The sequence below is a fragment of the Perognathus longimembris genome, chromosome 3 (assembly GCF_023159225.1).
Source record: "Perognathus longimembris pacificus isolate PPM17 chromosome 3, ASM2315922v1, whole genome shotgun sequence".
Lineage (NCBI taxonomy): Eukaryota > Metazoa > Chordata > Mammalia > Rodentia > Heteromyidae > Perognathus > Perognathus longimembris.
This window is the reverse complement of record NC_063163.1, coordinates 6,681,343-6,706,890: the sequence shown is the minus strand read 5'-3', so window position 1 is coordinate 6,706,890 and position 25,548 is coordinate 6,681,343. Positions and strand designations below refer to the sequence as shown.

Genomic DNA, 25,548 nt, shown 5'->3' with positions numbered 1-25,548 from the left:
ACAATTTAAAGGAAAACATATTTTGCATTCCTAGTTTACATTTATACTAAGGCTAAAGCTAAACTCGGGGCCTTGTGCTTCAAGTCCTCTACCACTTGGGTCAGTCTTATTGTAATCCTGTATTTTTTAGTTTGATTTTACAGTTAGGTCTCCTGCTCACTTTTTCCTGGTATGGCCTTAGACCACAGTCCTTTCACCTTTACCTGTGAGTAGCCAGAATTACAAGCATATACCACCTTGCCCAGGTAATTTAAAAGATATCAGACAAGTACAAGAAAATTATCATGGTCTTATATACATTGATCCTTAATAAATGGTTTATTCTTAAAAAACATATTAGTTTCCTGTATTTTTTCCCCAAGAGTAGCTAGCTATCATTTGAAAACAGTACAGTGTATTTTAAATATATTTTTTCAGGAAGATGTTGAAAACATGTTTAAACATGATTTAAATATTAAATTCACTTAAGCCTCTAGAAGTACTTTACAGATAAGCAATCCACTTCACCAGTTTCCTTACAGGAAAATGGAGGTATCCATGAGGGAAATGATCTCCCTGGGGATGATAACAAAGTCAGTTGTTGAGAATGAAAATGAAGGATTTATGCCAGCCTGTCTGGAGTTCGGACCAGTGGTCAGAGACCTTTGCTTTCCTCTAGAGCAGCATCGACAGACTTGTTGGCACTGAATGTTTTGAAGCAAACATCCAATATGAAAGCTCTGAAAGGATTAGTTTTGCAGTTTTTGAATGAACACCACAGCTGTGGTGATGAGTGAAGAAACCAATTACAGGCCCCATCAATTCTCAAGCCTGAGAGCCTCAATCGCTCCCTGCTGGGAGAAAAATTCTCCTGGTAGGATGTTCCTTAGGGCCAGGTAAAGGCCTTTTCGCTGCTGGAAATTAAATTAGATTACTTCCTTCTGCTGGTGATGACTAAGTAGAATGTTGTTTCTATAAGTAAGAGAATAACTCACGGATCTCTTAAATACTTTATTAACTCTGGCATCTCTTGATTTCTATTCCTCATTATCTATAGATATCACATAGGAGATACATCTATCTCCTAGAGTCATTGTAGATATAATCTGATTCATCCTGTTTTCCACTCTTGGGAAGATAAATGGGAAATCACCTTCTCATTTCTCAAGCTAAAGCTCTGCTCAAAAATTCACAGTGGCTTATGTAGCCTACACAATTATTTCAAACTCTTCTTGACTTAAAACTTACTATTCATATCACTGAAGTTTTCCTGTATATGACTCTGACTTTGACCGAGTGAAAGACAAGTAAAAAAGATGTGTATTATTTCTGAGCAGATGCTGTGGGAGATAGGGAAGGGTTTGATAACCTTTTCCTCAGAGGATTTGTAGCAGTAGTGAAAGCACGGATCCCTAGCTTGGGTCTTAGAATTATGATTAGTTAGCAGAAGGATGTGTAACAGGAGTCAGAAACCTATGTTGTTTTAGTATCTGAGATTTAGAGAGCATTTGTTGCTGCAGTAGAATGATTACTTGAAATACAGTTAAACCAAATCAAACAAGAAAACACAACAAAGGTATACATGCTCCTGAAGAGGAGTGTGTGTGTGTGTGTGTGTGTGTGTGTGTGTGTGAATGTTGAAAGGGGTGACATTGATCATAAACTGCTTTGGTGAATGGCAACCCCTTTGTGCAACTACTTAAAGATAATACAATTAAAAAAAAACATAAAATGCTTGAGGATTTTAATTAAATGCCTATGTTATCATTATCAATATTAAATCAAAATTAATGTGAACACACATATATACTTTCTTAATGTGTTATTCTAAAAACAGCATTCATGTTACTCAACAAGAAAGATACTAAGAACATTAAATCAATTTTTAAATTTTCCCAAAGCACAATGATGTAGGAAGAAACCTGATTTTTAGCAGAAAAATTAATTGGAATTTTTTTATCTTAATAAGTTCCAGGGGTGTAAATTTTAATGCAAATTCTGAACACAGAGCTTCTGACTCCAGAAGTGTGATATTAGATAATTTGTAGTTCTTTTACCATGCTGATTCATGAAACAATATGTAATACATACATGTATTTTTTTAAACTAACTTGAAATATACAATTTTGAAAATCATTGTAACAGATATATAACATTTCTATTGTATGATTGAATAATACCCAGTATATGGTTGTACCAAACTAATTTAGCTAATTATCTCTTTTTTTTCCCAGTACTAGGGGATGAATTCAGGGCCTGAGCACTATTCCTGAGCCTCTTTGTGCTCAAAGCTAGCTCTCTACCAATTGAGCCACAGCTCCACTTCTGGCTTTTTCTGAGCGGTTTATTGGAGATAAGAGTTTCACGGACTTTCCTGCCCAGGCTGGCTTCATTCCACAACCCTCAAATCTCAGACTCCTGAGTAGCTAGAATTACAGGTGTGAGCCACCATACCTGGCTAAGGAGTCATCTTAACTTAGAAATCTGCATAGCTTCATATTACCTTCAGTGAAATATCATCTTATAATAGAATGTACACACAGTGAGCATTAATTCTTTGGTAAATAAAATGCATAGGTTAAAATGAACAAAAACCAATTAAACTTTGGAATAAAAATTATCAGACAATTTATATTCTTTTACCAGGAACATTAGAAAGGTTCTTTTCAGCCATCAGTAATGATAATTTAGACAGTCAGTTCTCAGTGTATTTTGATCTTTTGCTTTAAGATTTTATTATTCAAAAAGTTGTGCTTAGCTACTTTCTGTGGCCAGCATTAGTATTTGAATCTCATTCGTCTTTGTGCTTGGCCTTGCAGATTTTCTCAATTAACAAGCTTTAATTTTTGAATTAAGTAATTTTTTTTCAATTTCTTTACCTAAGAACATACTTTCAAAGAATAATAGCATGCCAGGTTCTCACCATCTATAGAGTTTTTTTTAGTTAAAGATGTGATTTAGCTCTGTCTTTTCCTGGCAAGAAACATTTTCAAATTTTCTTCTTTTATTTATCAGAGTTTATAACCCATATATATTTTTACTGTATGTGTTTTGGGCCATTGAATCATGACTTTCCTTATTCATGTTTACAGAAATATCATTTATTGGCACAGAGAGAAAGTTATAACTTTGGAAAATTTCCAGACATTTTCAATTAAGCGCTATACCACATGTTGTGACTTTGATTACAATTTTTAAATTCTCTGTGGCCTAATTAACTGTCTTATTGTAAATCTACTCTAGCAGGTGGTGGTCAAGTGGTAAGAGCATCCTGGTGTGTTCTTCCAGTAGCACTGGGAAAAGGAAATGGGATTCAGCCCTTGCTCTAGCCTCTGTGCCAGTCCATTGATCCATGAGGTGTGCAAATGCTCAAGACCCCGCAGGAATCATGCACTGAATGATGGCATTTCAAATCTGGTTTTAAATAGGCCCTTGCCAAAGGCAAGCAAAGAATGGCCCTGCTGAATTGATCTGCTTCTTTACTGCTTAGCCAGGGAGAATGATTCTGCATGGGCACTTCCCATGAGCATGAAATGATAAGAAATCCAAATGAACTGGCCGGAAGCCAAAGAGGGAACATTGGCATGTTACAGCCATTAAATGATAAGAAATCAGTTTTGTACCTTGAGGGAGGACTTCATTTTGTTTACTATTGCGGCTTGTGTGTCTTCTCTTGCCATGTAGTGACCCCCAAATATGATGACACATAGAAGGAGGAGATCCTTTGATATCATTTGCTTAATTTTTTTTACTCAGAAAAGCAGAATCAAATATCTTTAGTTGTATCACAAAATCTCAGGTATATAATAATTATTATTTATTATGACTCTGTTGAAGATGTGACTGGAGCAGAAAGATTTCGATAAAGGCAAAACTGAAGAGGATGCTTTCAGCATCCTTTCTTTATGTCTATGATTTAACTTCTCTGTTGGAACTTCATGTAGTTCCATAAAGATGGTTAAAGACACAGGTACACAGAACTATTGAGCTATTTGAAGGTGAAATAGATCCATAGGTTTGATTAAACCTAGCATAACATCTCTCACTCATAGGTAAGGTTTCATTTATTAAGCCAAAGAATTATTTTTTTTAAAGGACTTGCTGCAGAAATGGAAGAACCATGTTAAGTAGAAGATGAGGTATTTATTCAGGGATTCCCTTTTCCAGTGGGTAATTATTTATGCACTTTATTTCCTTGCCTTTATCTTGTCTTTATTTTGTTCTTTTTATATTCAAAACAACAAACAAAAAATTTAGAAAGTAAAAAATTTTATTAAACTGTTTTTCTTTATTGTCAAAGTGTGGCACAGAGGGGTTACAGATTCATGTGTAAGGCAGTGAGCATATTTCTTGTTCAACTTGTTACCTCCTCCCTCATTTCCCCCCTCCCCCCTCCCCCTTCCCTTCTCCCCCCAAGAGTTGTGCAGCTGATTTACACCAAATGGTTTTGTAAGTATTGCTTTTGGAATTGTTTGTCTTTTTGTCACTTGTCTCTCGATTTTGATATTCCCTTTCCCTTCCCCAGTTCTAATACCCGTATAAACAGTATGCAGGGTATTCAGAGAGTGAATTTAGTAATCATATTTATCTTTAAAGATAATAGCAAATAATTCATTGGAAAAATAATAAACACATTATTTTTAATTACCTTAGGCTTTTTAACCCACTGTCATTAAAACTTTGTCTCTACCAAATAAGACAGAGTATTATTTTGTGTGTAGTCCAATCACCAGTCTTGTATTGATGTTTGATTTGTGGAAACAGAATATTTTGTATCAAAGAGAATAATTGATTCTAATAAACAGGTAGTTTTTATTATATTCGGCATCATTTTTATGTGGTAAATTGAAAACCAGTCAGATTCTTTGGCTAAGAAATCCTCCTCATAAAGACTGCAACAAACATTGTCAAAATCTATTTGAAATGAAAATAGAAAATTGGACAGGAACTCAATCCCAATTTCTTTAAGCAAGCTTAAAATGAAATGTGTGACAAGTGTGATAATTTTGTTAATACCATTATATATTTATTTCTATTAAAACACTAGAATCTTAGTAGAGGATGTACTGTGGTCTCTAGAAGTTATTTACTTGATTTTATTCAATAAAACCACCAGCCATATGCTTTCCGTGGTTATCAGCCATAGTCTTCAGAGTTTCATAGCCAAGGCAGATGTTCTTTTTAGTATAAAAAAAAAAATTAGTGAGGCAGAATGCCATCACTTTCAGCTTTAGGTCACAAAGCTCAAAGCTGGTCAGAATGTTAAAATTCTCCTTCTTCAACATATAAGGTATTATTAAAAATTAATAGTCTAATCACAAAATGCATTCAGAAGCTTAACACACTGTATCCTTACATTATGATTTAGGAGGCACTATTCATTCTATTTTCATATAATATGGTGCCTGTCAAATCTATGCATCTAAAACTTACTGTTCACCCCACCGTTTATTTCTGTTCTGAACCTTAGGTCAGGATCCCAGAACTCGTCAGTCCATATGCTGTTTTTGTTTTTAAAAAAGTTTTATTGGAACACAGCTACACCCATTTGTTTACATAGAGTTATGTTTTTGCAATAAAATCGAGTATTTGCCGCAGAGAGTATCCATCTATTTACTATAGAACCCTATCCAGAAAATTGTGCTGACTCCTCTGCTATCTCTTCACATATGAAACGACCGATTATTTTGAGTCAAAGGGGAAAACTATTATTTGTTCTATACCACTTTATTAAACGAATGGAGCTAAAGCTACATCTCTTGGGATGACTAACAGTAGAGGAAAGGGTGTATACAAAAGCAATTGAGAAATTAAGGTGGCCTAAGAGCCGGAAAGAAACTCACATCTGATAATGGGGAAAGAATAAAAATGTGGCAGGAGACAGACCCGGGTGAATCTGTCTCCTCTGCCTGCCACTGCCCTTCTGGTGTCGTGATAGGTTTGAGTCAGTAAGCATGTTCTTTGAAGAACTTTCTCAGAATTGTCTTGTGAGCTTGTTAGTAAAGACGTCCACTAAAATTTTAGGATTCAAATAATGTCATAGAAATGCCAGGTTAGCTTGCTTAATGCAATCCTTTGCATCACTGCTAAAATACCAAAGGCAACTAGTTACCAAGAACTAACCTTTCCATGAAGAGAATAGATACTTTTCATTTGCTCAGGTTCCTTTCTATCTCCTTCCTGCACTTCAAATCATGTCTGCTTGTTCACTAGCTGTGAGAAAACAAGCACAAATCCAATTTTTTTTTCATTCATATCAGCAAGGTGTTAAAATGACAGCTGTTTTAGCAGTCTGATGGGTGTTGGGGGGTATATTATCCCAGATAATATGAGACAAATCTATTTTCTCCCACTAGTCAGGTGAAGAACTCAGCAAGCCACAGGCTGAAGTGGTAGAACTTGTCTCCACACATCTGCCTTCTTCCCTTTTCTCCCATCTCTACTGTCTGTGGACTTGACTCTGTGTTCTGACTCATCTGGAGACTGCATTGCAGCTCTGTCTTCACAGACCCCTGCCAGCCTTGGCACAGAGGAGCTGGAGTCTGGTTCTGCATAGCTAATGGAGGGACTGGGAGATGCATCTTCCTGGGGGAAGCATGTGAATGTGACTCACACACATGCTGGAGAGCGCTGTTGCTACCCAGTTTCTGTTTTGAGTACCAAGTAATATATTTTTCATTATGGCATCCTTTCAATTGGAATAGAACAATTAAGATGGATGAGATTTTGCTTCTCCATAAATATTTATTTCTCATGGGATGCCTTTTATTTGAATAAAGGGGAAAGGCAGGAATTCTTTTTTTTTTTTTTTTGGCTTTCTAATTCAGTTTCTAAATAATTTTAGCCTCCTTTCTGTTCAAAATATTCTCGACATGTGGATGCTGGTAAATGATACCAAATGGTCTGGCATAGTAGAGTTGTGGGACGTTTCAAGTTTAGATAGTTCCAGGAATGAAACAGGAAATATTTTGAGGTCATATACAAAATTCTTTACAATGGTGTTAACTATTTGGGTAGGTTTTCTTCCCAAGGACCTACATTGTTCAGTTAACTAAAGGGCCTGTGAATGTGCAATGCAAGAAAATATCAAGTATACAGTTTCTGAAGGGCGTATCACACTGCTTTATTTGATTACTCCGTTGGAAAGCTCATGTGGTCATGTTACTGTTGAATTATAGCTGTGGCCTAGAGACAGAATTGCAGAACTTGGAATCTTGAATGTTGTTTATTGTAATTATAAAAGAAGCAGTAGCAGAAACCAAGTGGCACAAATTCATGCTTGAGTCTAGACACATTCTACTGGATAATTCTATTACATAAGGAGAGAACCCCAGGGCGACTGCAATCCTCAGGTAATGCTTATTGGTAAATAAGATCTGGGGAGTGTTGCAGGTCTGCATCAGAGGAAGAGAGAGTGAGGATGCTGGCAGTGTTCTAGCCTGTTGGGAAATGTTAGCCATCCTATACTGGCTCCTCAGAGACACGTAGACTGGGAAAGCTTCTTTTGGCATCAATTTTCTGTTTAGACAGAGAGATGGGAGCATGCTACCATTATTGGGCCATCTCTTGTTAGTGTCACGTGATCTATGCAGCCCATTTCCAGCTATGAAGACGTGTGCCCTAAGGCAGGCAGGAAGGAGAGAGATGGCTGAGAGGCCCCATGACACCCCCACAGAGCGATCCTCGCCACCATGTAGTATTGGTGTGATCCTGGGGAACTTCATTTTTAGCTTCACAGGCTCTTAATTTTGTTATCAGTAAGATGGTGTTATAAGAACTGTTGTTGCCTCTATGATGTTCTTTTAAAGGACAAATGTGGCAGCATATACGAATTTAGTCAACTTCAACATAATGTGCACTTGTCACAAGGGTTCAAGTAGATGACCTGTCAATGACATGAAGCACAAAGAATTTAACAGAGAAACCAAAATCATTTGTTCATCTATCCCATCAACATAGAGTTATCAGAATATTATTTGTGGCTGTGGACCTCCCAAGGAGCTGAAGATATACCAATAAGTCAGAAGTGTCACAGAACTCGTAGGAGGTTTGAGAAGACAAATTAAACCACCAAAATAAAGACAATGTAATAGAATGATCAGGTATGGTGGTTAGGAAACCTCTCTGAGAGTCATATTTCAGTACTGGAGCCAGTTGTAGGGGAGGAAACTTGAGAGATAATGGCCAACAGAAAAAGGAGAGAAAATCATTGGTACAAATTTCAGATGCGATTGATGGAGGTTTCCAGAAGAGATGTAGCTCAGGTGAGTTCTTTCCTTAGAGAGGACTTGAGGACACTTAGATTTTGCAGAAGTATTTTTTAAATACCAGTGCTCAGTTCTTGCCTGATGGAATGGGTCTGCTGTGGCCCGGGCACCAAGGATTTTAATAGCTCCCAGGGTGATTCTGCTCTTCAGGGCCATGAAGAATCGCTGCTGTGAAGAGCCTTGAAGTGGGCCCAGTCCTGTCTCGGGAGGAAGATGGATGCTATAGGTTTTGCCCCACTTCCCACAAAGCAAATGGGGCTTACGGGAGTGCTTAAAAGTTACACAAAACTTATTGTTATGTGGTATCTCTCCCAATGGCTGAGCTGTATCGGGAGGGAACAAGTGAAGGAAAAGAAGGATGCAAAGAGAGAGGGAAGAAGGGAAAGTGAGTGAGAGAGAGAGATCTAGATGAGGGAGTAAGAAAGAGACTTAACTATTTATTCATTTTTAAAATAATTTATTTATTGTTAAAGTGATGTACAGAGGGGTTACAGTTTCATACCTAAGGGAATGAGTACGTATCTTGTCAAATTTGTTACCTCCTCCCTCATTTTCCTCCCATCTCTCCAATTCCCTCCCACCCACCAGTTGTGTAGTTGGTATATAGCACATTGTCTTGTAAGCATTGCCGTGGCATTGCTTTGCCTTTTACCCTTTGTCTCTCCATTTTGATGGTCTCCTTCCCTTCCCTAGTTGCAGTAAACGTACGTATAATACCCTGGGTACCAAAATCAGTTACAGTGATATCAGGGGTAAAACTATGGAGAAGAAAGACAAATGAAAAGGTGTAATGTCACATGGTACATTGAAAATAATAACAATGATAAACCTCTTATTTCCATAACTTGGAGTTCATTTTGCCTAGCATCATCTTATGTGTTCGTATGTACATAGCTATTGAGGTATTGTGATCATCTGCTAGGACTATCCTGGACACGTACTAATTATTACCAATGAGGGAAATCATAGAGTCTATGTTTCTTTGGGTCTGGCTCACTTCATTTCGTATGATTTTTTCTAAGTCTTTTCATTTCCTTATGAATGGGGAAATATTCTTTCTGACAGAAGCATAGAATTCCATTGTGGATGTGTGTCACATTTTCTTGATCCATTTATCTACTGAGGGGCATCTGGGTTGGTTCCGTATTTTAGTGATGGTAAATTGGGCTATGATGAACATGGGTGTGCTGATAGATTTAGTGTGGTCTCACTTGTAATCCTTTGGGTAAATGCTCAAAAGTGGGGTTGCTGGGTCATGGGGAGCTCTATGTTTAACCTTTTGAGGAACCTCCGTATTGCTTTCCAGAGTGGTCAAACAAGTTTACACTCACACCAACCGTGTAGTCAGGTCCCTTTCTGGCCACATCCCTGCCAGAATCTGTTATTATTAGTTTTATTGATAATGGAAACTCTTACTGAGGTGAGGTGGAATCTCAATTTTGTTTTGATTTGCATTTCTTTTATGGCCAGGGATATTGAAAACTTCTTCATGTGCATCTTGGCCATTCTCATTTCCTCTTCAGAGAAGTCTGTTTTTAGGTCTTTAGCCCATTTATTAAGGGAGAAGTTGCTTATTTGAGGATGTGTTTGGGGGGAACTTATTTTTTTGAGTTCTATGTATATTTTAGATATGAGGACCTTGTCTATTATATGACCAGTGAAGATCTTCTCCCAATCTATGGGTTTTCTGTTTATCTGGCAAGCTATGTCCTTTACCATGCAGAAGCTCTGCAGTTTGATGCAATCCCATTTGTCCAACCTTTCTTTGATTTGTTGTGCTTCTGGGCCTTTCTTAAGAAAGTTTCAACCTGTGTCAAGGAGCCCTAGTATTTCTCCTATTCCTTCCTGCAATGTTTTCAGGGTATATGCTTTTACCATAAGGTCTTTGATACATTTGGAACTGATTCTGGTGAAGGGTGATGTATAAGGATCTACCTTTAGTTTGTTACAGTGTTGAACCAATTTTGCCAGTACCATTTGTTTAAGAGGCTTTCTTCCATCCTAAGTTTTTAGCTTCTTTATCAATGCTTAAGTGGCCATAGGTCTGTGGTTTTATTTCTGGGTCTTCAGTTCTATTCCATTGTTCCTCAGGCCTGTTCTTGTGCCAATACCAGACTGCTTTTATTACTATAGCTTTATAATAGAGTTTGAAGTTTGGTACTGATATTCCTCCAGAACTGGTCTTTCTGCTTTGGATTGTTACTGCTATTCAGTGTCTTTTGTTGTTTCATATGAATTTTTGGATTGCTTCTTCTATTTCATTAAAAAATGGTGTCGGGATATTGATGGGTCTTGCATTGAATTTGTATATAGCCTTTGGCAGTACTGCCATTTAATGCATTTAACTGCAATGTTAATCCTCCCAATCCTGGACCGTAGAAGGCTTTTCCATTTCCTTAGTTCTGCTTTAATTTCCTTTTTCAGGTTTTTAAAGTTTTTATTGTAGAGGTCTTTCACTTTTTTGGTTAAGGTAAGTATTTTTTTGAGGCTATCGCAAAAGGAGTTGCTTTCCTGATTTCATCCTTATTCTTCACATTGCTGGCATACAGAAAAGCCATTGATTTTTGAGGATTTCTTTTATATCTTGCTAGTTTGCAGAAGTTTTGGATCAGCTCAAGTAACTTGGGAGTACAGTCTATTGGTTCTTTAAACACAAGATCATGTCATCTGCAAATAGAGAGAATTTTACTTCATCATTCCCTATTTGGATCTCCCTTATATTTGCCTCTTGCCTATTGCTCTGCCTAGGAATTCTAATACTATGTTGAATAGGAGTGGAAAGAGCAGACATCCGTATCTTTCTCCTGATTTTAAAGGAAATGGTTTTAACTTTTCTCTATTAATAGTATAATCCTACCTGTAGGTTTGTCATACATAGCCATTATTATATTCAGGAATGTTCCCTGGAGTCCTAGTTTCTCCAAAGCTTTCATCATAAGTGGGTGTTGGATTTTGTCAAATGCTTTTTCCATGTCTATAGAAATAATCATGTCATTCTTGTCCATGTTTCTATTGATATGGTGAATTACATTAATTGAGTTGCGTATATTAAACCAGCTTTGCATCCCTGGAATGAATCTGGTTTGATCATACTGTATATTTTTTTGATGACTACTTGAAGTCAATTGACCAGAATTTTGTTGAGAAGTCTTGCATCTATATTCATCAAAGAAATGGGTCTCTAGTTATCTTTCTTTGATGAGGTCCTGTCTTGTATTGGGATAAGGATTCTACTGGCATCATGAAATGTGTTTGGTAGTTAAGTTTTGCTTTCAATTTCATTGAAGAGTTTGAACAATATTGGTGTGAATTCTGTTTTTTAAGGCCTTATAGAATTCTGCTGTGAATCCATATGGACCTGGGCTTTTCTTGGATGGGAAACCTCTTATTGCCATTTATATTTTATTACTTGATATGGGTCTTTTTAGTTGGTTTAAATCTTTTTGGTTAAGTCTGAGCATATCAATATTTGCTAGGAATTCATCCATTTTTCCAGATTCTCAAATTTGTTAGTATATAGGTTTGCAAAATAATCCCTTTTAACATTCTAGATCTTGGTTGTTTCTGTCATGATGTTTCCAGTCTCGTCTCTGATTTCATTTATTTGTGCGTGTACTCTTCATTTTTTAGTAAAATTTGCTAAGGGTCTGTCAATTTTGTTATTTTTTTTTTGAGGAACCAACAGAAAGACTCTTGATTGATGAACAGTTTGCGGCACTTTCTAACACTGGTAGCCTATGCGCTCACTAGACAATGTTTTTGTTGTCTTCTATAAAATGCTAATTGGGCTGATAGATGATCTAAGATGCCAAAAAAGATGCCCTTTCAGAAATACATTTGGGGGTTTTTGTTCCTCGTTAAAGAAACTAAGATGTTTTTGTGGATGGCTCTGAGTAAGCTAATTTGAGCACATTGTCTATTATTTAATCAAAAACATGACCAACGGATTCAAATTATCTCCCTAGGTCTTTCTTGCTGCTCAGATAATTCACTTGGTTGGCTGCAGTGTCGAAGCCTTGACTGCTTTGGAAGCCTGGCTTTGGGCTTTTTATAGGTGCCATAAGATGAGACACTGGGAGGAGTGATGTGCGTGCTCAGGGCAGCAATTAGCCTATTTATGGGAAGCAGTAAAATCACTGCATGTTGTCCAAAGGCTACCTCAAGCCCAATGCTAGCAAATATCCTTAAGGAAGTATGCCTGTCCTCAGATGCCCTTTCATTGTCTCTTCACGTTCCTCTTTGTTTCCTAGCTGCTCCATGATACTCGTCTGTCCTATGTTCCTTTACATATAGATTCAACCAAATTTAGTGAAATAATTTGGGCAGGTGTTATTTTGCTTCTGTCTATGTTCCTTATAACTTCTGAGTGAATCCAAGGACTTTGTTTCTATGTTATAAATGAGCTCTTCCAAGGGAAATGATGGTCAGTACCATGCACTATAAATTTGGAATATGCTGATGTCACCTATAGATCCTAGAGTCTCTGGAATGAAGGGCTGAGGGCTTCTGGTGCTGGGTCCCAGTGAACAGCAAGTCCAGTTTGGGATGTATGAAGAGTTGCTCTGGTTTCCACAACTCACAGCAAGTGTAGCTCTCTTGATTATACTTTTGATTCCCTTGTCACTAATTACAGTGGCGAGCCTATAACAAAATTACACAGCATCAATTTTAGTTAAGAGTCTTTTGGATGGAAATGGCAGAATCCCAATTCAAACAGCCTAACACAAGCAGATGATTTATGAGCTCATGAACCAAGAAGGACAAGAGTGAAAGTGACATTGGGATGGACGCTATAGACAACAAACAACTTCATATCCGGCTCAATTTCTTCTGAGCTCAGTGCACATACACATGCACACAATCACATTCACTCAGTGGTGCCCAGCACATGTTTCTGCATCTGCCAGCAGTTTATTTTCCAAATTATGAACAAAGTACAGCACTACAAGACAAAGCAATTTGTTAATGACTGTGATGAACAAAATGATGCCAACCTCCCACCCCTGAGATACCAGAGTCCTACTCACTAGAACATATGCATAATCTGGATTATGTAGTAAAGAGGAATTGTGGTTGCTAATCAGTGATTATACCAGGTTATTTGGCTGGACAAAAAAATCATCACAAGAGTCCTTACACTTGGAAAGGAGATGAATCGGAATCTGACTGACTCAACGTAAGAAGGCCTCAACTTGCTGGTGGTGATTTTGAAGAAAGAATGGAGCCAAGGAAGGCAGGTGGCCTCCAGCAGCTTGAGGAAGCAAAGAAATCAATTCACCCTGGATCCTCCAGAGAGGACAGCCCTGCCAAAACCTTGGTGTTAGACCGATGAAACTGACTTAAGCCTCTGATCTAGAGAACGTAATATAACAAAGCTGTGGTTTGGCCACAAGGATTACGGCAATATGCAATGGCAGCAATAGGAAACAAACATAATTTTTGGTATAATTACTAGAATGAAAGCCAGTAATGGTTTGTGACAAAATGGAGTTTTTCTTGGTATGTTTAAAAGACTCAATGCAATCTGAAAAAGGAAAGTGTTAAAGAGATTAATTATTTTACACTGGTATTGAAATATAGTAATAGCCACAGGGTGATTACCCGAGATGTAATTTCCTTCCTGCTATTACTCTTGCACTAAACTAATGAGAGCACCATTTCAAACACAACTTTACATCTTACTGTCTGTACTTGCATGATAGCTTATAATATATTTCAATTGTAGCATAGTCTTGATATGTTTTAATGGTTTCATACTATTTTGATATGTGACAAATCATAATATATATCATTCTTCTATCATTAAATCCATTTTCAGCTTAATGCATTAACATAAGACTTTTTTTCTGCTTTTATGATGTCTTCCTGTATTGGACATATCTGGCCATTCTTTTTTAGCTAAAGGAGCTGTTCTGAGCTTTTTTCCCTCATTGTTAATGCTCTATCACTTACTACAGCTCCACTTCTGGCTTTTGTGGTGAATTGGAGATGAGTCTCACAGATTTTTCTTCCCAGGGTTGGCTTCAAACCTTGATCCTCAGATGTCAGCCTCCTGAGTAGCAAGGATCATACGCATAAGTCACTGGTGCCCAAGTAGGAGTCCCCCTTTATAAAGAAAATGTATTAAAATGTGAAGTACAAAGTTAATTAGGGTGAATACTGACTTGGAATGAAAAGGTATTCAGCATTAATTGCATTCTTAAGAGCATAAAACTAGCATAAATATCAGAAGATCTGGTATGACATAAGTGTCTCCATCATTTGTAACTTGCCCTGTATACCTTATGGCTTTGTTTCTTCTCAACTTCCCAGATATGTGCTGGGCATTATAGGATGCACATGATTCTATGATTTACTATTCAGGTTTGCATCTTTGTCACTCAGTGTCATTCCTATGTCCTGAGAAGCCCGGAAGTGGTTAGAGGGCACTCACCTAAAAGCAAATGTATCAGCAAAACTTCCCTTTGACATGAGAGCCATGAGGCAGAACGCATGTTATAATAGGAAAACTGCCTAATAAGCAATTCAGTACCCATTTATTTTTGAAAAGTCTGGAAAACGCTTATCTATTGCCAGGCTCCTTCCTGAGGCTATGAAAATAATGCCTTCCAGTGAAGAAATGTGAATGTTAATTGTTATTAGCTCAGTGGCGAAGATATTCTGATTCAATGATTTATATGGCGGAGCTACAGAAAGAACTGTTCCTAAAGTAGATAGCTGTGAGTTTTTGTTTGGTATCGACCTTCCAACAAAATTTAAGTCCACTGTTTTCAAAGGCAGAACAGGGGCTGACACTCAGGTCTTCTTTACATCACTATTCAAGGGGAGTCCGTGATTACCTCCTTAGGATGGCCCCTAATGGATAGCTGGTACATTTGTTCCTAGCATGAAGCTGATGTCAGCAGCCAGCCTTCTCCTGAACGTTGACAGGAAGTAGCTCTGTAGATATATAGTTCTATGCAGGCAGGGGGCCGAGAGCCTAGGCATTTTTCCTATGTTCTGCATGTATAGAGTTTTTCCAACAATTAATCACATTATCAGCTTCCAAATACGTATTAATAAAATGATCTCTAAGTGTACAGCCACATTTTTTTTTCTATTTTAGTCCAGATCCTATTTCTCATTAAAAAAAAATGATCTGGAAGTGGACAACTTCGGTTTTTACAATTTGTCTAGATCATTTCTCTGTGTCTCCATCATTTTCTAAGTAAAAATGTTCTAGAAATGGACAGTCTCAGTTTCTCTATTTTTCTTTGTCATACAGAATGACCTGCCAATCTGGAACCTTTGCAGACATTCCAGCAAAATAAAATCAAGACCTTGAGCTTTACTTTCTCAGCCCATGAAAGGCCAGGTTTTTCAATCATACAAATTCAGAGTCCTTCCTATTTTTTCTCCCATGAAAAGGGATGAGGAAGCGGACCCACCCCGGATCCATACTAAGCCCCGAATGAGCTCTGTGCACTTCCTGAAGAGAGCTTCACGCTTTGTTCTTTAATGTCACCCTCTGAAATGCTGCTGTCCATCTCTTCACAAGACTGTAGGAGTGGGAGATTTCCAGTCTTAAAGCACTGAAATGAAGATAATAGAAAATGAAAGCTTTTTCAATCTGTTTTCCACTTAGTAAGACTTCTCTTGGGAAAAGGCAGACCTTTCTCTTTGTCCAAAGGAGTAAGAGTGATGGCAAGGATAAATTAAGGCTTGAGGGGATAATTGAAGTAAAAAAGTGCAAGCTTTTGGTGGATTATCACCAAATCCTGGATCAGTAAAGGAAATAAGCCATCGACAGCACAGACTGAATGAAGATGCTCAGATTCAGGTCCAGGGCTGGTTGGGAGCACAGAGAACAGAACAAAAAGAAACTGTTTATATATTTTTTTTATGATAGTGGCATATGAATAAGCAAGAAAAAGTCATGTTTTCTATTTCTTGAGTTTCCTTTGCCTGCACAATGACTAGGTGTTTACTTGAGCTTCTTGAATGGATGTTCTCTATGTGCATCAAGAACAACAACAAACTAAATTAAAAAAAAACAAAACACCTCTGTATGATTAAACCTTTGTTCTTATGACTCTAATATTAGACTGAAGATTTAGTGAGTAACAGTAATTAGCATTTAATGAGTACTTATTCAGTCCTGGATACTGCGCTGATTCATAAACTCATTTAATATTCTCACCAACAACATGATGGTGATATTATGATTGTCCCTCGACAGCTAATTGGAACGTATGTCTGTTGTTCTGTCTGTGTCTCTCTCTGTCTAGACCAAGCCAGCTATTCCTATTGTCACCAATGTGATTCCAGTCCAGGTTTCTGATTGTACCATTCTCTCTGTGTGAAATATCCCAATGCTTTGTATGCCTGTGGAAATCGAAGTCCACATGGAGATATAATCACATTCTCTGCTGTGCTGCTGCAACTCTACCTGAACAAACTTAATTATCACATAGATGCTGCTGTATGTAATTATTTGCTTATGTTGGTCCTTCTTATTGTTGGCACGTTGAGCCATGATGGCTTCCTTAACAGACCTAGAAATTAAATGTAGCAACTTCACGACTGTGAGTAAAGTGACTTGATAAGTGACTTAATACATAGCCATGAGCATACCTATAAACCCAGAGGATCCTCTTTTAAATAAATGATCATGGGCAAGGGACTGAGGAGGAGGTTTTCATGTGGTTGTAGGACTATGAGTGGGAACTATTCATATCATTTCATCCAGCTCTTCATCTTCTGAGTTCAGCTCTAGGTTTTCTAGAATGATCTGGCAGGGGAAAAGAAAACTAAATCAGGAGGGCCCTGTGTGTGTTTTTGTGGGAGGGGAAGGGCATAGATCTCTGTGTGTCTTTTCATACGTTTGGACCTAATGCCAAAGTCAATTACAGAATTAAATGAATGTTTCTCTTTATTTATGTTTTTCTTCCTTCATCAAATGGTTTGCATGTTGCAAGTAAATTTTAATTCGTGAATACTATATAGTGTTGAGAAATCACTGCTGGTTAGTGTTCTTGAACTTAATGTTTATCTTTTCTGATTGCATGTTTAATCTTCCATATAAGTCACTACGATTTCAAAAATGCTATAATAATACAATCTATTGTTTAATAACTTTCACATGAGCCTGTGTCAGAGCAAGCTAACATTAAGTATATGTTCAGAAACTTGTAAAAACTTTAGCAGAGATTACCTCTTAAGTTATTCATAGATAAATAATGGCGCATAATCTTCTTTAAAACCCAAAAAGAGTTGGTGAACCGAAATCTAATCTTGTACTTTTATATGTAAATTAGTGTGTTACTTTCATCCCAATAGCTAATGTACAGTTGTGTACATTGCATCATTATTTTTAGCATAGACATTTTTAAATGACGTTACATCTTCATGTATGACCCATGCATGGATTCCTGCCGTTATCAACCTGGGTCTCTCGCTGACTTTTATCCGAGGACAGGTAATTCTTGCTGGGAGTCACTGGAGCTCTAAAAATGGAACGCTGTGATTTGTCATTTCACTTAACCTTCACGCGTGTGGGTACAAGGGGAGGTGCACGACTTGGACAAGGACAATTAACACATGAACCGTTTCCACATTGAGTGAGGATGTCAGAGCAGTGGAGAGAATAGTCCGACTACAAAATATTTCAAAGGGATGCAGTACAGTTTGTCAAGTACACACTCAAGGTTTGTGGGCCCATTTTAAACATGACTTTTATCATTTTTAAAGATTTGGGCACGAGGGCCTCGTAGTTGTCAGGCAGGTGCCTCTCTAGAGCCATGCTTCTAGTCCTCTTTGCTTTAGTTATTTTTCAAATAGAATCATATGTTTTCTCCAGGGCCAGTCTCAGACTACGATTCTCTTGTTTTCACTTGCTGCACAGTTGGGATGTCTTGAACCACGATCCTCCCAATATTTGCTCTGGATAGCTAGAATTATAGACATGAGCCACCACACCTAGCCTGAAGCCTTATTTTTTTTAAAAGTACCCAAACTAAGGAACAAATTCTGTTAGCATTACATTAAACTTGCTAAAGAACAACTTCTATCTGTTGAAAAGAGAAGTAAATGTACACAGTCTCATTCAATCCAAGTAGTGATTTCACAGGGTAACTCGGAGCCCTAAGGTTCCTGAAGATATCTTAGACTTGAGGCTTTGCAGAAGGAGAAATAAAAACTTTGCCTGTTGGCATGTAGCCACCCTGGCCCTAGGTAAATTTTATTTGCATACATGTCAATTCACAATTATCTCTGAGTAATTACATTTCGCACAAGTGGTTGTTTTTCTTTCTGTCCCTCTAAGAAAATCTTTTGCTAAGTGAAAGCACACACCATTTCTTTAAAAAAAAAATACATTTATTGTTTTTGTAAAGATGATGTACAAGGAGGTTACAGTTACATAAGTCAGGTAATAAGTATATTTCTTTTTGAGTGATATCACCCCTTCCTTCAATCTATCCCAGTTTTTCCCTCCTCTCCCCACCCACAAATTGTATAGTTCATTTTCAACACAGTGTCCAGTGAGTATCAGTGCTGCATTTGTTCACCATTTGCCCCTCTATTTCTATGCTCCCCTTACCCTCCAAAAGACAGATGAATGAACAAAGAAGACAAAAAGGAAAACACAGGGTGCTTATTTTCCGGGGACTGGCCCTGCTTTGTGACCAAAAGCAAAGTGAGGAAGAGTAAAATAAGACAGCATTCAGGGAGCCCTGGGCTCTGGCCTTGCTCAGTCCCGACACCCTGCAGCAGCAGCGCTCAGCCTCTGCTCAGCCTCTTTCCCGTGGTATCTGTGTCTCTCCTGAGAATCCCACTGGACAGTCCAGCCCATTGATTTCCTTTCCCTTAAAATGCTGCTTCCTGCAACCAGCTGGAGCCGCCCCCTACTTCCTTGTGCAGATAAGCCTTCCCCGCTACCAACAGACCTTCCCCAGATACTTCCAGTGAACTGAACTGCAGAGCAGCACATCGCCAAGAGCCGACTATTCACCTCCAATCTTGTCACAGTCAAAAATAGTAGCTTCATCACAGTAATGGGCAACCTGTAAAAACCCAGCACACGCCACTCTTGCGCTGCTAGAGCATTCCAAAGACACAAGAAGCAGGTGATTACTCAGATAACTCTGACACAGAACCTTGTCACTGCCTAATGGTCCCCCTGGTAGTAGAAGCGAAGGCAGAGAGTATTTATTTTTAAATTGAAAGACTTCTTCTGGGGATGCGGTTCCAGCCTGCTGATTACCTCTCCTGTGTTACCAAAGGAAAAGTTGGGGATGTAATCGTCCTTCCTGATGGGAGAGTGGTGTCAGAAAATGACAGGAACAAGCCCGCTGAAGGTGGCCCTGCTGGGTGCAGATTCGCTTGGTACACACAGTCCACACTGACGTTAACCCTTCAAGAACTGTGCCCTTAGAAATGGGCAGCTCCTCGACAATGCTCTTCACATTGAAGTTAATGACACCTTGGCTAACTAACACCGAATGTGCCTTTACTTCTATGAAAAGTCAGCAAGGCAAGAATGCCAAGTCTAACTTGATTTCGGGGTATGGCATTGTATTATCTGTAAATGTCTACACAGTTATATAATTAAACTGCATTGAGAAAGTTCATCTAACTCAACCCTATGCATAGTAAACAAGTTAGGTTGTATCAAGTACTTCTAAGGTAGACATTGTCCTAATGACTTCTTATACATTTTTTTTATCTATCTTGCTACATAAAATATGACTCAGGTACTCTCTTCTTATTCAGAAGGAAATGAGAATGCAGGGGAATGAACTGTACAACAATGCATGACTATGGGGTGAGATGTGACTCCGTTGGGTTAGGCATTAGTACTTACATTCTTGACTCTTGAATCAATGTTATTCACTGTCATCTTTGGGCCATCAATACCTTGCGATGATGCATATCTTTTAAAATATAACTTTATTGTTCTTACCAAGGTGTTGGACAGAGAGGTTAGTTACCATTTCATAAGTCAGGTTGTGAGTACATTCTTTTTTAGATAATGTCACGACTTCTTTGCTTTCCCTCAGTTTCCCCTCCAGTCCCTCCCCACGACTTACAGAGTTCATTTTCCACATGCTATGCAGATTTTTAATCTCACCCCCGAGGCACTGAATCAGAATCTGCGTGCTAAGGATTACCAATGGTTTCTACTTCTGTTATGATACAGAGGGCTTTGGGTCTCTCTGCAAGCAAGGGAGACTTCTTTGGAGAGTGCATGTAAATCTGTAGAGATGAAGGGCCTTTTGTGTGATAAGGGGCCTGATGGTCCTGGCTTGTGTAGTAGAGGTAAAAGGGAACCCTAGAGAAAGATGGAGGGGTGAGTTCGACTGGGCTATATTGTGTATATATATATATGGAAATGTTACAACACAATCCTGCTGTATAACTAATACATGCTAATAAAAATTAAAACAACAACCAAACAAAAAGAGATTGCTCTCCAAGGTTCCATGTACTACAGGAATTCTGGCATTTTGTGCCAACTTCCTTCCCTTACTCTGCTTCTAACAATCCTTTTGGTGACAATGGCCATACAAGTTCACCCATGACTAGTTCACGTCTCAATAAGTATTTCATATATCTTAATTATAATGATGAATCAAATGAAGATACAATTACAAATATTCTTTTTCTTTTTTATTATAAAGATGATGTACAGGGGGATACAGTTACATAAGTAAGGTAATTAGTACATTTCTTTTAAAAAAATGTTACACCCTCTCTACTTTTTTCCCACTTACCCTCCCTCCTGACTCCCTTCCCTCCAAGTTGCAAAGTTCATTTCCAACATAGTGTCTTATGAGTATCAATGTTGCATTGGTACATACTTTGTCATTTTTCTCACCATTTCTGTGATTCTTCTTTCCTTCCCCAAATCAGATAAACTTATATACAATTCAAAGGGCACCAAAATTAAAAAACAAAACAAAACAGTGACAACAGGAAGTAAAACAAAAGGAGAGGGGAATGAAAGAAAACAGAAATAAATGCATACAGTACACTAAGCAAAACAAAACAAACATATCTTGTAGTTCATTTTGATTAGCATCATTTTACACGTATTTAGCTATTGAACTATTGTGATCCTCTGCTACAACTATCCTAGCCATATAGGAATTATTACAAATGAGGGAAACTAGGCATCGTATATTTCTTTGGGTGTATCTATTTAGATGCCCCTCAGTGGATGAATGGATCAAGAAAATGTGGTATATAGCCACAATAGAATTCTTCCCTCAGAAAGAATATCATTGCCCCCCTTCGGAAGGAAATGGAAACACCTTGAAAGTATATATTCTTATTAAAGCTAATATTTCAATGGAGTAGAAAATCTAATCAGTATATATTTTCCATCGTTGTTCATTGCCTGTATTCTGACAATGAAATTGCATCTCTTCTCTACAAGACACCATTTTTTAAAGATAATAATTATTTATTGTCAAAGTGATGTACGGAGGGGTTACAGTTTCATACGTTAGGCCATGGGTACATTTTACAAGACACCATTTTAAGATATTTCAGCAAGTTAGAAATATGAAAAACATGTTTGAGAGTCAATCAAATGCTTTGTAGCATGATTTGGCTTATTCAGTGGAGACAATGTGCTACGTGGACCTGCTCGCCTGATCTCCAAAAAGGAGAGGAAATGGGCGGCGGATGGGACTCCCCTGCTTGCCCTTTGCATAGGTCACGTTAACCTTTCATAATCTCCTTTATCTCATCTGCACATATGGATAAAACACGTTTTAGGATTACATAAGGATTAACTACTGGGCATTTTCTGTTTCATTCATCTCTGTAGCAGGTTTTATATTTTATTTTCCATTCCATTGCTCCTCCAAGTGAAGTCTGATTTGTAACATTCTTCTTTCATTTAAATTAACACATATTGTTTGGCTTTTCTTTCAAGTTTTATGCCCTGAGGATCACTGGACACAGCTTGCAGATAGCGTATAGTAAGGTGTTTCAACATTACTTGCGTAGACCTTAGATTTTCGAGTAGTTTCTCAAGTTGACAACAATGGAACATGGCGCCTCCATTTTGCACACGGCCACCATGCGATCCACTTTTTATAATCCGTGGGTCTACACCGATGCACCCTTACCATCCAGTCAAGTGCAGTACTCTCGCTGCAGCACATTCTGTGGGTGGAGACAAATATCTAGTCATGTGTCTTCCATTATAAATCATATTAAATGTCTTCGAGGTTCTAAAAGCCCTCCACGCTCAATCTGTTCGTCCCTTGCTTCCGGGAATCCCTGGTGAACATGATCTCTTCAGTGACCCCAGAGTTTTATCTTGTATCATTGCTAGTTGAAATCATACTATCTGTTGCCTCTTCTGATTGGCTTCTTTGGCTTAGGTATTTTCATGTATTCCTGGCACGCGATCATATCGTGCTGCTTGGATGCACACCCGTTTATATATCCATTCACTCAATGCAGGGCGGCTAGGTGTTCACTATTGAGAATGGAGTGGTGGACTGGGAATGTGGCTTACTGGTAGAGTGGCTTGCCTAGCATGCATGAAGCCCTGGGTTCGATTCTTCAGTTCCACATAAATAGAAGAAAAAATAATAATAATGGGTGGCTATGCCTGTCAGGTAGGCTGGCTTTTGTATAGTCACAAATTTTCAGCTCCTTCAGCTAAACACCAATGAGCACGATGAGAAGATAACACGTTGTGTTTCATTGTGTAAAAGAAAATCCACTCAAACATCCTCTAAAGTGGTAGCATGATTTTGCAATTCAACCATCAATGAAGGAAAGATTCTATTGCCCTATATCTTTGCTAGGATTTGTTGTTGGTAGTGTCTTTGTTTCTGTCTTTCTCTCAGTGTCTCTCTCTTGTTTGAACACATGGGCTTTGAATTCATTAGAAAAATTCTCCTCCACTTGAACGATGTATTTTTTCCTCTCGTTATTCTTTTAGATAATGCGCATTTTCCCAAGGCAGCCTGGAACATTCACCTGCCAGTCTCAGCCTTCAGTGCAGTTGGATGACAAGGCATGCCACTATAATGGTGTTCATGTGCAATTCTTTCATGATAATTCACAAATGGTTTACTTATATCCTTCGGGGGAAGGGACTATGTACACATATTCTCTCACCAGGTGCTAGGTTTTTGCTCATGGTTTGGACCCATTAATTTATTGTTGAGATTGAGGCATGTCAGTCTTGACAGATAAAATATTTCCAACATATAATCTCTCCCTATTTGTTCCTTATATTTTTATTTTTTGATGCACTATTAAAAATTTTTTGGTGTTTCTTCTTATTTCTTTTTAAAGAATTTTATTGTCTAGGTGATGTATAGAGGGGTTACAGTTACATATGTAAGGTAATGAGTACGTTTCTTGTTTTGTTCTTTTTATACTTTATTGTTTTGTGCGATATAATATGTACTATACATTTCCAATTTTGTTATGTTGAGTAAAGAAAGGGGAAAGTTCACAGTTTAGTAAGCTATCCACATGGATTATTCTTTTCACATCCTTTATTCTGCCTGAGTTTTATCTATTAGAGATGGAAAAAGAACTCTGAGAGCTTCCACTAACAATAATTTTTTACTTTATTTCTAATGGTTTTATGGAGAAAGTGTGCAGAATAGTGACAAAAGCTTACTGATTTCACCTGTTCATTAACATCCAAATAATAGATCAAAATTATAGGCCCTTCTTACTTAATTTCATATTGAATAATATGGAGTCTGAAATTTATATCAGTAATTTGTTCGGTATTCCATCCTTTTCCCTGTAATCGTTTTCCTTCTTTTGAGTTCAACATTTTCCTTGAGAGCTGGGAATATGGCCTAGTGGTAGAGTGATTGCCTCGCATGCATGAAGCCCTGGGTTCGATTCCTTAGCACCAAATATATAGAAAAGGCCAGAAGTGGCGCTGTAGCTCAAGTGGTAGAGTGCTAGCTTTTCCTCCTCCTCCTTCTTCCTCTTCCTCTTCTTCTCCTTCTCCTTCCTCCTCCTCCTCTTCCTTTTCCTCCTCCTCCCCCTCCCCTCCCCCTCCCCCTCCCCCTCCCCCTCCTCCTTCATTGTCAAAGTGAAGTGTGGAAGGGTTACAGTTTTATATGTAAGGCAAGTACATTACATATCCAACTTGTTACCTCCTCCCTCAATTTTCCTCCATCTCCCCCCTCCCCAGTCATCCCCTCCCCTCATGAGTTGCACAGTTGGTTTGCACCAATTGGTTTTGTAAGTATCACTTTTGCAATGGTTTGTCTTTTTATCCTTTGTCTCTCCTTTTTGATATTCCCTTTTCCTTCCCTAGTCCTTCGGATAATGTATAAACGTGTATTGGAAATAGAGTGTTAGCTTTGAGGGAAAAAAGGAAAGAAGCCATGGACAGAAGACAGGGCCCTGAGTTCAAGCCCTAGGACTGGCAAAAAGGAAAAGTTCCCTTGAATAGCATATACTTTTTATGATTTTTTTTACCTAATCTATGAATCATTACTGAAAGAGATAAAGATTGAGTTTCCTCTCGTCATGAATTTTATTCCTACAAACTTCTTTTATCCTTCCTTTATGCCATTTTTACTTTCTGTACTCTTTTACTTATTTTTATACTGAATACGTATTGTTGGTTTTAATCTGCAAGACTATGAAAATGAATAATTTCAAAAATAAGCTGGTGATTGCTGTGATTTTAAAAAATCATTGGTCGTATTTTTGCATCTATAAGTCACTTGGGAAGTATCATTTATATTTCATCGATTTAAAATGAAACAATTGGCTTCTTCATTTCCCCCTCATCCTTAGTCATTGGGATTATTACAGTAATATTACAGGTGTTAAAAATAACTAAGTGGGGCTGGGAATATGGCCTAGTGGCAAGAGCGCTTGCCTCCTACACATGAATCTCTGGGTTCGATTCCCCAGCACCACATATATGGAAAGCGGCCAGAAGGGGCGCTGTGGCTCAGGTGGCAGAGTGCTAGCCTTGTGTGGGAAGAAGCCAGGGACGGTGCTCAGGTGCTCAGGCCCTGAGTTCAAGGCCCAGGACTGGCCAAAAAACAAAAACAAAACTAAGTGATAATTTTATACTACTTCTGCTTGAAGCATTAATTTTGAATTTTTCATTGAATTAAGTAGCCATAAGGATGGTTAAAGAAAACGATTGTAGGTAATGACTGGTATTTATAATCAATTCATCTTTTCTTTCATTTCTTTATGATGCATGTGATATAATGGTTTTCAAGAATTTATTGGAGTGGTTGAGCGTTTGGAAACCTGGATAACTGAGGCTAATCTTTCTATCACCTTCATAAACGACTTCATT

General features: G+C 38.0%; 1 protein-coding gene across 1 annotated transcript in view; it reads left to right on the top strand.

The window, feature by feature from the left end:
- Itgbl1 (integrin subunit beta like 1) overlaps positions 1-25,548 on the top strand; it is a 173,606-nt gene that overhangs the window by 92,698 nt on the left and 55,360 nt on the right. The gene's annotated exons all lie outside the window — the stretch shown is intronic.